Source organism: Hypanus sabinus, chromosome 19 (genome assembly GCF_030144855.1).
Source record: "Hypanus sabinus isolate sHypSab1 chromosome 19, sHypSab1.hap1, whole genome shotgun sequence".
Lineage (NCBI taxonomy): Eukaryota > Metazoa > Chordata > Chondrichthyes > Myliobatiformes > Dasyatidae > Hypanus > Hypanus sabinus.
This window is the reverse complement of record NC_082724.1, coordinates 64,423,782-64,442,511: the sequence shown is the minus strand read 5'-3', so window position 1 is coordinate 64,442,511 and position 18,730 is coordinate 64,423,782.

Below are 18,730 nucleotides of genomic sequence, written 5' to 3'. Positions count from 1 at the left end.
CCCCCCCTGGCCTCCACAGCTGCCTTAAATACACCCAACGACCCGGCCTCCACAGCTGCCTTAAATACAACCAACGACCCGGCCTCCACAGCTGCCTTAAATACACCCAACGACCCGGCCTCCACAGCTGCCTTAAATACACCCAACGACCCGGCCTCCACAGCTGCCTTAAATACACCCAACGACCTGGCCTCCACAGCTGCATTAAATACACCCAACGACCCCCCCGGCCTCCACAGCTGCCTTAAATACACCCAACGACCCCACCCTGGCCTCCACAGCTGCCTTAAATACACCCAACGACCCCCCCCTGGCCTCCACAGCTGCCTTAAATACACCCAACGACCCCACCCCTGGCCTCCACAGCTGCCTTAAATACACCCAACGACCCCCCCCCCGGCCTCCACAGCTGCCTTAAATACACCCAACGACCTGGCCACAGCTGCCTTAAATACACCCAACGACCCCCCCTGGCCTCCACAGCTGCCTTAAATACACCCAACAACCCCCCCGGGCCTCCACAGCTGCCTTAAATACACCCAACGACCCCCCCCGGCCTCCACAGCTGCCTTAAATACACCCAACGACCCGGCCTCCACAGCTGCCTTAAATACACCCAACGACCAGGCCTCCACAGCTGCCTTAAATACACCCAACGACCCGGCCTCCACAGCTGCCTTAAATACACCCAACGACCTGGCCACAGCTGCCTTAAATACACCCAACGACCCCCCCCTGGCCTCCACAGCTGCCTTAAATACACCCAACGACCTGGCCACAGCTGCCTTAAATACACCCAACGACCCCCCCCTGGCCTCCACAGCTGCCTTAAATACACCCAACGACCCGGCCTCCTCAGCTGCCTTAAATACACCCAACGACCTGGCCTCCACAGCTGCCTTAAATACACCCAACGACCCCCCCCTGGCCTCCACAGCTGCCTTAAATACACCCAACGACCTGGCCACAGCTGCCTTAAATACACGCAACGACCTGGACTCCACAGCTGCCTTAAATACACCCAACGACCCGGCCTCCACAGCTGCCTTAAATACACCCAACAACCCCCCCCCCTGGCCTCCACAGCTGCCTTAAATACACCCAACGACCCGGCCTCCACAGCTGCCTTAAATACAACCAACGACCCGGCCTCCACAGCTGCCTTAAATACACCCAACGACCCGGCCTCCACAGCTGCCTTAAATACACCCAACGACCCGGCCTCCACAGCTGCCTTAAATACACCCAACGACCCGGCCTCCACAGCTGCCTTAAATACACCCAACGACCCCCCCCGGCCTCCACAGCTGCCTTAAATACTCCCAACGACCCCACCCTGGCCTCCACAGCTGCCTTGAATACACCCAACAACCCCCCCCCTGGCCTCCACAGCTGCCTTAAATACACCCAACGACCCCACCCCTGGCCTCCACAGCTGCCTTAAATACACCCAACGACCCCCCCCTGGCCTCCACAGCTGCCTTAAATGCACCCAACGACCTGGCCACAGCTGACTTAAATACACCCAACGACCCCCCCTGGCCTCCACAGCTGCCTTAAATACACCCAACGACCCCCCCCCGGCCTCCACAGCTGCCTTAAATACACCCAACGACCAGGCTTCCACAGCTGCCTTAAATACACCCAACGACCCGGCCTCCAGAGCTGCCTTAAATACACCCAACGACCCGGCCTCCACAGCTGCCTTAAATACACCCAAAGACCTGGCCTCCACAGCTGCCTTAAATACACCCAACGACCCGGCCTCCACAGCTGCCTTAAATACACCCAACGACCTGGCCTCCACAGCTGCCTTAAATACACCCAACGACCCCCCCCTGACCTCCACAGCTGCCTTAAATACACCCAACGACCTGGCCTCCACAGCTGCCTTAAATACACCCAACGACCTGGCCTCCACTGCTGCCTTAAATACACCCAACGACCTGGCCTCCAGAGCTGCCTTAAATACACCCAGTGACCTGGCCTCCACAGCTGCCTTAAATACACCCAATGACCCCCCCCTGGCCTCCACAGCTGCCTTAAATACACCCAACGACCCCACCCTGGCCTCCACAGCTGCCTTAAATACACCGAACGACCCCCCCCTGGCCTCCACAGCTGCCTTAAATACACTCAACGACCCCCCCCCTGGCCTCCACAGCTGCCTTAACTACACCCAACGACCCCCCCCCTGGCCTCCACAGCTGCCTTAAATACACCCAACGACCTGGCCACAGCTGCCTTAAATACACCCAACGACCCCCCACTGGCCTCCACAGCTGCCTTAAATACACCCAACGACCCCCCCCTGGCCTCCACAGCTGCCTTAAATACACCCAACGACTCCCCCCCGGCCTCCACAGCTGCCTTAAATACACCCAACGACCCGGCCTCCACAGCTGCCTTAAATACACCCAACGACCCGGCCTCCACAGCTCCCTTAAATACACCCAACGACCCGGCCTCCACAGCTGCCTTAAATACACCCAACGACCCGGCCTCCACAGCTGCCTTAAATACACCCAACGACCCGGCCTCCACAGCTGCCTTAAATACACCCAACGACCCGGCCTCCACAGCTGCCTTAAATACACCCAACGACCTGGCCTCCACAGCTGCCTTAAATACACCCAACGACCCCCCCCGGCCTCCACAGCTGCCTTAAATACACCTAACGACCCCCCCCTGGCCTCCACAGCTGCCTTAAATACACCCAACGACCCCACCCCTGGCCTCCACAGCTGCCTTAAATACACGCAACGACCCCCCCCTGGCCTCCACAGCTGCCTTAAATACACCCAACGACCTGGCCACAGCTGCCTTAAATACACCCAACGACCCCCCCCCCTGGCCTCCACAGCTGCCTTAAATACACCCAACGACCCCCCCCTGGCCTCCACAGCTGCCTTAAATACACCCAACGACCCCCCCCCCCCCGGCCTCCACAGCTGCCTTAAATACACCCAACGACCCGGCCTCCACAGCTGCCTTAAATACACCCAACGACCAGGCCTCCACAGCTGCCTTAAATACACCCAACGACCTGGCCTCCACAGCTGCCTTAAATACACCCAACGACCCGGCCTCCACAGCTGCCTTAAATACACCCAACGACCCTGCCTCCACAGCTGCCTTAAATACACCCAACGACCCGGCCTCCACAGCTGCCTTAAATACACCCAACGACCCGGCCTCCACAGCTGCATTAAATACACCCAACGACCGGACCTCCACAGCTGCCTTAAATACACCCAACGACCCGGCCTCCACAGCTGCCTTAAATACACCCAATGACCCGGCCTCCACAGCTGCCTTAAATACACCCAACGACCCGGCCTCCACAGCTGCCTTAAATACACCCAACGACCCGGCCTCCACAGCTGCCTTAAATACACCCAACGACCCCCCCTGGCCTCCACAGCTGCCTTAAATACACCCAACGACCCGGCCTCCACAGCTGCCTTAAATACACCCAACGACCCGGCCTCCACAGCTGCCTTAAATACACCCAACGACCCGGCCTCCACCGCTGCCTTAAATACACCCAACGACCCCCCCTGGCCTCCACAGCTGCCTTAAATACACCCAACGACCCGGCCTCCACAGCTGCCTTAAATACACCCAACGACCCGGCCTCCACAGCTGCCTTAAATACACCCAACGACCCCCCCTGGCCTCCACAGCTGCCTTAAATACACCCAACGACCCGGCCTCCACAGCTGCCTTAAATACACCCAACGACCCGGCCTCCACAGCTGCCTTAAATACACCCAACGACCCGGCCTCCACAGCTGCCTTAAATACACCCAACGACCCGGCCTCCACAGCTGCCTTAAATACACCCAACGACCTGGCCTCCACAGCTGCATTAAATACACCCAACGACCCCCCCCGGCCTCCACAGCTGCCTTAAATACACCCAACGACCCCACCCTGGCCTCCACAGCTGCCTTAAATACACCCAACGACCCCACCCTGGCCTCCACAGCTGCCTTAAATACACCCAACGACCCCACCCCTGGCCTCCACAGCTGCCTTAAATACACCCAACGACCCCCCCCCGGCCTCCACAGCTGCCTTAAATACACCCAACGACCTGGCCACAGCTGCCTTAAATACACCCAACGACCCCCCCTGGCCTCCACAGCTGCCTTAAATACACCCAACAACCCCCCCCTGGCCTCCACAGCTGCCTTAAATACACCCAACGACCCCCCCCGGCCTCCACAGCTGCCTTAAATACACCCAACGAACCGGCCTCCACAGCTGCCTTAAATACACCCAACGACCAGGCCTCCACAGCTGCCTTAAATACACCCAACGACCCGGCCTCCACAGCTGCCTTAAATACACCCAACGACCTGGCCACAGCTGCCTTAAATACACCCAACGACCCCCCCCTGGCCTCCACAGCTGCCTTAAATACACCCAACGACCTGGCCACAGCTGCCTTAAATACACCCAACGACCCCCCCCTGGCCTCCACAGCTGCCTTAAATACACCCAACGACCCGGCCTCCTCAGCTGCCTTAAATACACCCAACGACCTGGCCTCCACAGCTGCCTTAAATACACCCAACGACCCCCCCCTGGCCTCCACAGCTGCCTTAAATACACCCAACGACCTGGCCACAGCTGCCATAAATACACCCAACGACCTGGACTCCACAGCTGCCTTAAATACACCCAACGACCCGGCCTCCACAGCTGCCTTAAATACACCCAACGACCCGGCCTCCACAGCTGCCTTAAATACACCCAACGACCCGGCCTCCACAGCTCCCTTAAATACACCCAACGACCCGGCCTCCACAGCTGCCTTAAACACACCCAACGACCCGGCCTCCACAGCTGCCTTAAACACACCCAACGACCCGGCCTCCACAGCTGCCTTAAATACACCCAACGACCCGGCCTCCACAGCTGCCTTAAATAGACCCAACGACCCAGCCACCACAGCTGCCTTAAATACACCCAACGACCCGGCCTCCACAGCTGCCTTAAATACACCCAACGACCTGGCCTCCACAGCTGCCTTAAATACACCCAACGACCCGGCCTCCACAGCTGCCTTAAATACACCCAACTACCCGGCCTCCACAGCTGACTTAAATACACCCAACGACCCGGCCTCCACAGCTGCCTAAAATACACCCAACGACCCGGCCTCCACAGCTGCCTTAAATACACCCAACGTCCCCACCCCCCGGCCTCCACAGCTGCCTTAAATACACCCAACGACCCGGCCTCCACAGCTGCCTTAAATACACCCAACGACCCCCCCCGGCCTCCACAGCTGCCTTAAATACTCCCAACGACCCCACCCTGGCCTCCACAGCTGCCTTAAATACACCCAACGACCCCCCCCCTGGCCTCCACAGCTGCCTTAAATACACCCAACGACCCGGCCTCCACAGCTGCCTTAAATACACCCAACGGCCCGGCCTCCACAGCAGCCTTAAATACACCGAACGACCCGGCCTCCACAGCTGCCATAAATACACCCAACGACCCGGCCTCCACAGCTGCCTTAAATACACCCAACGACCCGGCCTCCACAGCTGCCTAAAATACACCCAACGACCCGGCCTCCACAGCTGCCTTAAATACACCCAACGACCCCCCCCCCTGGCCTCCACAGCTGCCTTAAATACACCCAACGACCCGGCCTCCACAGCTGCCTTAAATACACCCAACGACCCCCCCTGGCCTCCACAGCTGCCTTAAATACACCCAATGACCCGGCCTCCACAGCTGCCTTAAATACACCCAACGACCCGGCCTCCACAGCTGCCTTAAATACACCCAACGACCCCCCCTGGCCTCCACAGCTGCCTTAAATACACCCAACGACCCGGCCTCCACAGCTGCCTTATATACACCCAACGACCCGGCCTCCACCGCTGCCTTAAATACACCCAACGACCCCCCCTGGCCTCCACAGCTGCCTTAAATACACCCAACGACCCGGCCTCCACAGCTGCCTTAAATACACCCAACGACCCGGCCTCCACAGCTGCCTTAAATACACCCAACGACCCGGCCTCCACAGCTGCATTAAATTCACCCAACGGCCCGGCCTCCACAGCTGCCTTAAATACACCCAACGACCCGGCCTCCACAGCTCCCTAAAATACACCCAACGACCCGGCCTCCACAGCTGCCTTAAATACACCCAGTGACCCGGCCTCCACAGCTGCCTTAAATACACCCAACGACCCGGCCTCCACAGCTGCCTTAAATACACCCAACGACCTGGCCTCCACAGCCGCCTTAAATACACCCAACGACCCGGCCTCCACAGCTGCCTTAAATACACCCAACGACCCGGCCTCCACAGCTGCCTTAAATACACCCAACGACCCGGCCTCCACAGCTGCCTAAAATACACCCAACGACCCGGCCTCCACAGCTGCCTTAAATACACCCAATGACCTGGCCTCCACAGCTGCCTAAAATACACCCAACGACCTGGCCTCGACAGCTGCCTTAAATACACCCAACGACCCCCCCCCCCCTGGCCTCCACAGCAGCCTTAAATACACCCAACGACCCGGCCTCCACAGCTGCCTTAAATACACCCAACGACCCGGCCTCCACAGCTGCCTTAAATACACCCAACGACCCGGCCTCCACAGCTGCCTTAAATACACCCAACGACCCGGCCTCCACAGCTGCCTTAAATACACCCAACGACCCGGCCTCCACAGCTGACTTCAATACACCCAATGACACGGCGTCCACAGCTGCCTTAAATACACCCAACGACCCGGCCTCCACAGCTGCCTTAAATACACCCAACGACCTGGCCTCCACAGCTGCCTTAAATACACCCAACGACCTGGCCTCCACAGCTGCCTTAAATACACCCAACGACCTGGCCTCGACAGCTGCCTTAAATACACCCAACGACCCCCCCCCCCCCTGGCCTCCACAGCAGCCTTAAATACACCCAACGACCCGGCCTCCACAGCTGCCTTAAATACACCCAACGGCCCGGCCTCCACAGCTGCCTTAAATACACCCAACAACCCGGCCTCCACAGCTGCCTTAAATACACCCAACGACCCGGCCTCCACAGCTGCCTTAAATACACCCAACGACCCGGCATCCACAGCTGCCTTAAATACACCCAACTACCCGGCCTCCACAGCTGCCTTAAATACACCCAACGACCCGGCCTCCACAGCTGCCTAAAATACACCCAACGACCCGGCCTCCACAGCTGCCTTAAATACACCCAACGAACCCCGCCCCCCTGGCCTCCACAGCTGCCTTAAATACACCCAACGACCTGGCCTCCACAGCTGCCTTAAATACACCCAACGACCTGGCCTCCACAGCTGCCTTAAATACACCCAACGACCCGGACTCCACAGCTGCCTTAAACACACCCAACGACCCGGCCTCCACAGCTGTCTTAAATACACCCAACGACCCGGCCTCCACAGCTGCCTTAAATAAACCCAACGACCCGGCCTCTACAGCTGCCTTAAATACACCCAACGACCCGGCCTCCACAGCTGCCTTAAATACACCCAACGACCCCCCCCCTGGCCTCCACAGCTGCCTTAAATACACCCAACAACCCCCCCCCTGGCCTCCACAGCTGCCTTAAATACACCCAACGACCCGGCCTCCACAGCTGCCTTAAATACACCCAACGACCCCCCCCTGGCCTCCACAGCTGCCTTAAATACACCCAACGACCTGGCCTCCACAGCTGCCTTAAATACACCCAACGACCTGGCCTCCACAGCTGCCTTAAATACACCCAACGACCTGGCCTCCACAGCTGCCTTAAATATACCCAGTGACCTGGCCTCCACAGCTGCCTTAAATACACCCAATGACCCCCCCCGGCCTCCACAGCTGCCTTAAATTCACACAACGACCCCATCCTGTCCTCCACAGCTGCCTTAAATACACCCAACGACCCCCCCCTGGCCTCCACAGCTGCCTTAAATACACCCAACGACCCCCCCCTGGCCTCCACAGCTGCCTTAAATACACCCAATGACCCCCCCGCGGCCTCCAGAGCTGCCTTAAATACACCCAACGACCCGGCCTCCACAGCTGCCTTAAATACACCCAATGACCCGGCCTCCACAGCTGCCTTAAATACACCCAACGACCCGTCCTCCACAGCTGCCTTAAATACACCCAACGACCCCCCCTGGCCTCCACAGCTGCCTTAAATACACCCAACGACCCGGCCTCCACAGCTGCCTTAAATACACCCAACGACCCGGCCTCCACAGCTGCCTTAAATACACCCAACGACCCCCCCTGGCCTCCACAGCTGCCTTAAATACACCCAACGACCCGGCCTCCACAGCTGCCTTAAATACACCCAACGACCCGGCCTCCACAGCTGCCTTAAATACACCCAACGACCCGGCCTCCACAGCTGCCTTAAATACACCCAACGGCCCGGCCTCCACAGCTGCCTTAAATACACCCAACGACCCGGCCTCCACAGCTGCCTTAAATACACCCAACGACCCGGCCTCCACAGCTGCCTTAAATACACCCAATGACCTGGCCTCCACAGCTGCCTTAAATACACCCAACGACCCGGCCTCCACAGCTGCCTTAAATACACCCAACGACCCGGCCTCCACAGCTGCCTTAAATACACCCAACGACCTAGCCTCCACAGCTGCCTAAAATACACCCAACGACCCGGCCTCCACAGCTGCCTTAAATACACCCAGTGACCTGGCCTCCACAGCTGCCTTAAATACACCCAACGACCAGGCCTCCGCAGCTGCCTTAAATACACCCAACGACCCGGCCTCCACAGCTGCCTAAAATACACCCAACGACCCGGCCTCCACAGCTGCCTTAAATACACCCAACGACCCCGCCCCCCCCGGCCTCCACAGCTGCATTAAATACACCCAACGACCCGGTCTCCACAGCTGCCTTAAATACACCCAGCGACCCGGCCTCCACAGCTGCCTTAAATACACCCAACGACCAGGCCTCCACAGCTGCCTTAAATACACCCAACGACCCGGCCTCCACAGCTGCCTTAAATACACCCAACGACCCGGCCTCCACAGCTGCCTTAAATACACCCAACGACCCGGCCTCCACAGCTGCCTTAAATACACCCAACGACCCGGCCTCCACAGCTGCCTTAAATACACCCAACGACCCGGCCTCCGCAGCTGCCTTAAATACACCCAACGACCCGGCCTCCACAGCTGCCTAAAATACACCCTACGACCCGGCCTCCACAGCTGCCTTAAATACACCCAACGACCCCGCCCCCCCCGGCCTCCACAGCTGCATTAAATACACCCAACGACCCGGTCTCCACAGCTGCCTAAAATACACCCAACGACCCGGCCTCCACAGCTGCCTTAAATACACCCAACGACCTGGCCTCCACAGCTGCCTTAAATACACCCAACGACCCGGCCTCCACAGCTGCCTTAAATACACCCAACGACCCGGCCTCCACAGCTGCCTTAATTACACCCAACGACCCGGCCTCCACAGCTGCCTTAAATACACCCAACGACCCGGCCTCCACAGCTGCCTAAAATACACCCAACGACCCGGCCTCCACAGCTGCCTTAAATACACCCAACGACCCCCCCCCCGGCCTCCACAGCTGCCTTAAATACACCCAACGACCCGGCCTCCACAGCTGCCTTAAATACACCCAACGACCCCCCCCTGGCCTCCACAGCTGCCTTAAATACACCCAACGACCCCCCCCGGCCTCCACAGCTGCCTTAAATGCACCCAACGACCCGGCCTCCACAGCTGCCTTAAATACACCCAACGACCTGGCCTCCACAGCTGCCTTAAATACACACAACGACCCGGCCTCCACAGCTGCCTTAAATACACCCAACGACCCGGCCTCCACAGCTGTCTTAAATACACCCAACGACCCGGCCTCCACAGCTGCCTTAAATAAACCCAACGACCCGGACTCTACAGCTGCCTTAAATACACCCAACGACCCGGCCTCCACAGCTGCCTTAAATACACCCAACGACCCGGCCTCCACAGCTGCCTTAAATACACCCAACGACCCAGCCTCCACAGCTGCCTTAAATACACCCAACGACCCGGCCTCCGCAGCTGCCTTAAATACACCCAACGACCCGGCCTCCACAGCTGCCTAAAATACACCCAACGACCCGGCCTCCACAGCTGCCTTAAATACACCCAACGACCCCGCCCCCCCGGCCTCCACAGCTGCATTAAATACACCCAACGACCCGGTCTCCACAGCTGCCTTAAATACACCCAACGACCCGGCCTCCACAGCTGCCTTAAATACACCCAACGACCCGGCCTCCACAGCTGCCTTAAATACACCCAACGACCCGGCCTCCACAGCTGCCTTAATTACACCCAACGACACGGCCTCCACAGCTGCCTTAAATACACCCAACGACCCGGCCTCCACAGCTGCCTAAAGTACACCCAACGACCCGGCCTCCACAGCTGCCTTAAATACACCCAACGACCCCCCCCCCTGGCCTCCACAGCTGCCTTAAATACACCCAACGACCCGGCCTCCACAGCTGCCTTAAATACACCCAACGGCCCGGCCTCCACAGCAGCCTTAAATACACCGAACGACCCGGCCTCCACAGCTGCCATAAATACACCCAACGACCCGGCCTCCACAGCTGCCTTAAATACACCCAACGACCCGGCCTCCACAGCTGCCTAAAATACACCCAACGACCCGGCCTCCACAGCTGCCTTAAATACACCCAACGACCCCCCCCCTGGCCTCCACAGCTGCCTTAAATACACCCAACGACCCGGCCTCCACAGCTGCCTTAAATACACCCAACGACCCCCCCTGGCCTCCACAGCTGCCTTAAATACACCCAATGACCCGGCCTCCACAGCTGCCTTAAATACACCCAACGACCCGGCCTCCACAGCTGCCTTAAATACACCCAACGACCCCCCCTGGCCTCCACAGCTGCCTTAAATACACCCAACGACCCGGCCTCCACAGCTGCCTTATATACACCCAACGACCCGGCCTCCACCGCTGCCTTAAATACACCCAACGACCCCCCCTGGCCTCCACAGCTGCCTTAAATACACCCAACGACCCGGCCTCCACAGCTGCCTTAAATACACCCAACGACCCGGCCTCCACAGCTGCCTTAAATACACCCAACGACCCGGCCTCCACAGCTGCCTTAAATTCACCCAACGGCCCGGCCTCCACAGCTGCCTTAAATACACCCAACGACCCGGCCTCCACAGCTGCCTTAAATACACCCAACGACCCGGCCTCCACAGCTGCCTTAAATTCACCCAACGGCCCGGCCTCCACAGCTGCCTTAAATACACCCAACGACCCGGCCTCCACAGCTCCCTAAAATACACCCAACGACCCGGCCTCCACAGCTGCCTTAAATACTCCCAGTGACCCGGCCTCCACAGCTGCCTTAAATACACCCAACGACCCGGCCTCCACAGCTGCCTTAAATACACCCAACGACCTGGCCTCCACAGCCGCCTTAAATACACCCAACGACCCGGCCTCCACAGCTGCCTTAAATACACCCAACGACCCGGCCTCCACAGCTGCCTTAAATACACCCAACGACCCGGCCTCCACAGCTGCCTAAAATACACCCAACGACCCGGCCTCCACAGCTGCCTTAAATACACCCAATGACCTGGCCTCCACAGCTGCCTAAAATACACCCAACGACCTGGCCTCGACAGCTGCCTTAAATACACCCAACGACCCCCCCCCCCTGGCCTCCACAGCAGCCTTAAATACACCCAACGACCCGGCCTCCACAGCTGACTTAAATACACCCAACGACCCGGCCTCCACAGCTGCCTTAAATACACCCAACGACCCGGCCTCCACAGCTGACTTCAATACACCCAATGACACGGCGTCCACAGCTGCCTTAAATACACCCAACGACCCGGCCTCCACAGCTGCCTTAAATACACCCAACGACCTGGCCTCCACAGCTGCCTTAAATACACCCAACGACCTGGCCTCCACAGCTGCCTTAAATACACCCAACGACCTGGCCTCGACAGCTGCCTTAAATACACCCAACGACCCCCCCCCCCCTGGCCTCCACAGCAGCCTTAAATACACCCAACGACCCGGCCTCCACAGCTGCCTTAAATACACCCAACGGCCCGGCCTCCACAGCTGCCTTAAATACACCCAACGACCCGGCCTCCACAGCTGCCTTAAATACACCCAACGACCTGGCCTCCACAGCTGCCTTAAATACACCCAACGACCCGGCATCCACAGCTGCCTTAAATACACCCAACTACCCGGCCTCCACAGCTGCCTTAAATACACCCAACGACCCGGCCTCCACAGCTGCCTAAAATACACCCAACGACCCGGCCTCCACAGCTGCCTTAAATACACCCAACGAACCCCGCCCCCCTGGCCTCCACAGCTGCCTTAAATACACCCAACGACCTGGCCTCCACAGCTGCCTTAAATACACCCAACGACCTGGCCTCCACAGCTGCCTTAAATACACCCAACGACCCGGACTCCACAGCTGCCTTAAACACACCCAACGACCCGGCCTCCACAGCTGTCTTAAATACACCCAACGACCCGGCCTCCACAGCTGCCTTAAATAAACCCAACGACCCGGCCTCTACAGCTGCCTTAAATACACCCAACGACCCGGCCTCCACAGCTGCCTTAAATACACCCAACGACCCCCCCCTGGCCTCCACAGCTGCCTTAAATACACCCAACAACCCCCCCCCTGGCCTCCACAGCTGCCTTAAATACACCCAACGACCCGGCCTCCACAGCTGCCTTAAATACACCCAACGACCCCCCCCTGGCCTCCACAGCTGCCTTAAATACACCCAACGACCTGGCCTCCACAGCTGCCTTAAATACACCCAACGACCTGGCCTCCACAGCTGCCTTAAATACACCCAACGACCTGGCCTCCACAGCTGCCTTAAATATACCCAGTGACCTGGCCTCCACAGCTGCCTTAAATACACCCAATGACCCCCCCCGGCCTCCACAGCTGCCTTAAATTCACACAACGACCCCATCCTGTCCTCCACAGCTGCCTTAAATACACCCAACGACCCCCCCCTGGCCTCCACAGCTGCCTTAAATACACCCAACGACCCCCCCCTGGCCTCCACAGCTGCCTTAAATACACCCAATGACCCCCCCGCGGCCTCCACAGCTGCCTTAAATACACCCAACGACCCGGCCTCCACAGCTGCCTTAAATACACCCAATGACCCGGCCTCCACAGCTGCCTTAAATACACCCAACGACCCGGCCTCCACAGCTGCCTTAAATACACCCAACGACCCCCCCTGGCCTCCACAGCTGCCTTAAATACACCCAACGACCCGGCCTCCACAGCTGCCTTAAATACACCCAACGACCCGGCCTCCACAGCTGCCTTAAATACACCCAACGACCCCCCCTGGCCTCCACAGCTGCCTTAAATACACCCAACGACCCGGCCTCCACAGCTGCCTTAAATACACCCAACGACCCGGCCTCCACAGCTGCCTTAAATACACCCAACGACCCGGCCTCCACAGCTGCCTTAAATACACCCAACGGCCCGGCCTCCACAGCTGCCTTAAATACACCCAACGACCCGGCCTCCACAGCTGCCTTAAATACACCCAACGACCCGGCCTCCACAGCTGCCTTAAATACACCCAATGACCTGGCCTCCACAGCTGCCTTAAATAGACCCAACGACCCGGCCTCCACAGCTGCCTTAAATACACCTAACGACCCGGCCTCCACAGCTGCCTTAAATACACCCAACGACCTAGCCTCCACAGCTGCCTAAAATACACCCAACGACCCGGCCTCCACAGCTGCCTTAAATACACCCAGTGACCTGGCCTCCACAGCTGCCTTAAATACACCCAACGACCCGGCCTCCGCAGCTGCCTTAAATACACCCAACGACCCGGCCTCCACAGCTGCCTAAAATACACCCAACGACCCGGCCTCCACAGCTGCCTTAAATACACCCAACGACCCGGTCTCCACAGCTGCCTTAAATACACCCAGCGACCCGGCCTCCACAGCTGCCTTAAATACACCCAACGACCAGGCCTCCACAGCTGCCTTAAATACACCCAACGACCCGGCCTCCACAGCTGCCATAAATACACCCAACGACCCGGCCTCCACAGCTGCCTTAAATACACCCAACGACCCGGCCTCCACAGCTGCCTTAAATACACCCAACGACCCGGCCTCCGCAGCTGCCTTAAATACACCCAACGACCCGGCCTCCACAGCTGCCTAAAATACACCCAACGACCCGGCCTCCACAGCTGCCTAAAATACACCCAACGACCCGGCCTCCACAGCTGCCTTAAATACACCCAATGACCTGGCCTCCACAGCTGCCTAAAATACACCCAACGACCTGGCCTCGACAGCTGCCTTAAATACACCCAACGACCCGGCCTCCACAGCTGCCTTAAATACACCCAACGGCCCGGCCTCCACAGCTGCCTTAAATACACCCAACGACCCGGCCTCCACAGCTGCCTTAAATACACACAACGACCCGGCCTCCACAGCTGCCTTAAATACACCCAACGACCCGGCCTCCACAGCTGCCTTAAATACACCCAACGACCCGGCCTCCGCAGCTGCCTTAAATACACCCAACGACCCGGCCTCCACAGCTGCCTAAAATACACCCAACGACCCGGCCTCCACAGCTGCCTTAAATACACCCAACGACCCCGCCCCCCCCGGCCTCCACAGCTGCATTAAATACACCCAACGACCCGGTCTCCACAGCTGCCTTAAATACACCCAGCGACCCGGCCTCCACAGCTGCCTTAAATACACCCAACGACCAGGCCTCCACAGCTGCCTTAAATACACCCAACGACCCGGCCTCCACAGCTGCCTTAAATACACCCAACGACCCGGCCTCCACAGCTGCCTTAAATACACCCAACGACCCGGCCTCCACAGCTGCCTTAAATACACCCAACGACCCGGCCTCCACAGCTGCCTTAAATACACCCAACGACCCGGCCTCCGCAGCTGCCTTAAATACACCCAACGACCCGGCCTCCACAGCTGCCTTAAATACACCCAACGACCCGGCCTCCACAGCTCCCTTAAATACACCCAACGACCTGGCCTCCACAGCCGCCTTAAATACACCCAACGACCCGGCCTCCACAGCTGCCTTAAATACACCCAACGACCCGGCCTCCACAGCTGCCTTAAATACACCCAACGACCCGGCCTCCACAGCTGCCTAAAATACACCCAACGACCCGGCCTCCACAGCTGCCTTAAATACACCCAATGACCTGGCCTCCACAGCTGCCTAAAATACACCCAACGACCTGGCCTCGACAGCTGCCTTAAATACACCCAACGACCCGGCCTCCACAGCTGCCTTAAATACACCCAACGGCCCGGCCTCCACAGCTGCCTTAAATACACCCAACGACCCGGCCTCCACAGCTGCCTTAAATACACACAACGACCCGGCCTCCACAGCTGCCTTAAATACACCCAACGACCCGGCCTCCACAGCTGCCTTAAATACACCCAACGACCCGGCCTCCACAGCTGACTTCAATACACCCAATGACACGGCGTCCACAGCTGCCTTAAATACACCCAACGACCCGGCCTCCACAGCTGCCTTAAATACACCCAACGACCTGGCCTCCACAGCTGCCTTAAATACACCCAACGACCTGGCCTCCACAGCTGCCTTAAATACACCCAACGACCTGGCCTCGACAGCTGCCTTAAATACACCCAACGACCCCGCCCCCCCCCCGGCCTCCACAGCTGCATTAAATACACCCAACGACCCGGTCTCCACAGCTGCCTTAAATACACCCAACTACCCGGCCTCCACAGCTGCCTTAAATACACCCAACGACCCGGCCTCCACAGCTGCCTAAAATACACCCAACGACCCGGCCTCCACAGCTGCCTTAAATACACCCAACGAACCCCGCCCCCCTGGCCTCCACAGCTGCCTTAAATACACCCAACGACCTGGCCTCCACAGCTGCCTTAAATACACCCAACGACCTGGCCTCCTCAGCTGCCTTAAATACACCCAACGACCCGGCCTCCGCAGCTGCCTTAAATACACCCAACGACCCGGCCTCCACAGCTGCCTAAAATACACCCAACGACCCGGCCTCCACAGCTGCCTTAAATACACCCAACGACCCCGCCCCCCCCGGCCTCCACAGCTGCATTAAATACACCCAACGACCCGGTCTCCACAGCTGCCTTAAATACACCCAGCGACCCGGCCTCCACAGCTGCCTTAAATACACCCAACGACCAGGCCTCCACAGCTGCCTTAAATACACCCAACGACCCGGCCTCCACAGCTGCCTTAAATACACCCAACGACCCGGCCTCCACAGCTGCCTTAAATACACCCAACGACCCGGCCTCCACAGCTGCCTTAAATACACCCAACGACCCGGCCTCCACAGCTGCCTTAAATACACCCAACGACCCGGCCTCCGCAGCTGCCTTAAATACACCCAACGACCCGGCCTCCACAGCTGCCTAAAATACACCCAACGACCCGGCCTCCACAGCTGCCTTAAATACACCCAACGACCCCGCCCCCCCCCCCGGCCTCCACAGCTGCATTAAATACACCCAACGACCCGGTCTCCACAGCTGCCTAAAATACACCCAACGACCCGGCCTCCACAGCTGCCTTAAATACACCCAACGACCTGGCCTCCACAGCTGCCTTAAATACACCCAACGACCCGGCCTCCACAGCTGCCTTAAATACACCCAACGACCCGGCCTCCACAGCTGCCTTAATTACACCCAACGACCCGGCCTCCACAGCTGCCTTAAATACACCCAACGACCCGGCCTCCACAGCTGCCTATAATACACCCAACGACCCGGCCTCCACAGCTGCCTTAAATACACCCAACGACCCCCCCCCCTGGCCTCCACAGCTGCCTTAAATACACCCAACGACCCGGCCTCCACAGCTGCCTTAAATACACCCAACGACCCCCCCCTGGCCTCCACAGCTGCCTTAAATACACCCAACGACCCCCCCCGGCCTCCACAGCTGCCTTAAATACACCCAACGACCCGGCCTCCACAGCTGCCTTAAATACACCCAACGACCTGGCCTCCACAGCTGCCTTAAATACACACAACGACCCGGCCTCCACAGCTGCCTTAAATACACCCAACGACCCGGCCTCCACAGCTGTCTTAAATACACCCAACGACCCGGCCTCCACAGCTGCCTTAAATAAACCCAACGACCCGGACTCTACAGCTGCCTTAAATACACCCAACGACCCGGCCTCCACAGCTGCCTTAAATACACCCAACGACCCGGCCTCCACAGCTGCCTTAAATACACCCAACGACCCAGCCTCCACAGCTGCCTTAAATACACCCAACGACCCGGCCTCCGCAGCTGCCTTAAATACACCCAACGACCCGGCCTCCACAGCTGCCTAAAATACACCCAACGACCCGGCCTCCACAGCTGCCTTAAATACACCCAACGACCCCGCCCCCCCCGGCCTCCACAGCTGCATTAAATACACCCAACGACCCGGTCTCCACAGCTGCCTTAAATACACCCAACGACCCGGCCTCCACAGCTGCCTTAAATACACCCAACGACCCGGCCTCCACAGCTGCCTTAAATACACCCAACGACCCGGCCTCCACAGCTGCCTTAATTACACCCAACGACCCGGCCTCCACAGCTGCCTTAAATACACCCAACGACCCGGCCTCCACAGCTGCCTAAAGTACACCCAACGACCCGGCCTCCACAGCTGCCTTAAATACACCCAACGACCCCCCCCCCTGGCCTCCACAGCTGCCTTAAATACACCCAACGACCCGGCCTCCACAGCTGCCTTAAATACACCCAACGACCCCCCCCTGGCCTCCACAGCTGCCTTAAATACACCCAACGACCCCCCCCGGCCTCCACAGCTGCCTTAAATACACCCAACGACCCGGCCTCCACAGCTGCCTTAAATACACCCAACGACCTGGCCACCACAGCTGCCTTAAATACACACAACGACCCGGCCTCCACAGCTGCCTTAAATACACCCAACGACCCGGACTCCACAGCTGCCTTAAACACACCCAACGACCCGGCCTCCACAGCTGTCTTAAATACACCCAACGACCCGGCCTCCACAGCTGCCTTAAATAAACCCAACGACCCGGCCTCTACAGCTGCCTTAAATACACCCAACGACCCGGCCTCCACAGCTGCCTTAAATACACCCAACGACCCCCCCCTGGCCTCCACAGCTGCCTTAAATACACCCAACGACCCCCCCCCTGGCCTCCACAGCTGCCTTAAATACACCCAACGACCCGGCCTCCACAGCTGCCTTAAATACACCCAACGACCCCCCCCTGGCCTCCACAGCTGCCTTAAATACACCCAACGACCTGGCCTCCACAGCTACCTTAAATACACCCAACAACCTGGCCTCCACAGCTGCCTTAAATACACCCAACGACCTGGCCTCCACAGCTGCCTTAAATATACCCAGTGACCTGGCCTCCACAGCTGCCTTAAATACACCCAATGACCCCCCCCGGCCTCCACAGCTGCCTTAAATTCACACAACGACCCCATCCTGTCCTCCACAGCTGCCTTAAATACACCCAACGACCCCCCCCTGGCCTCCACAGCTGCCT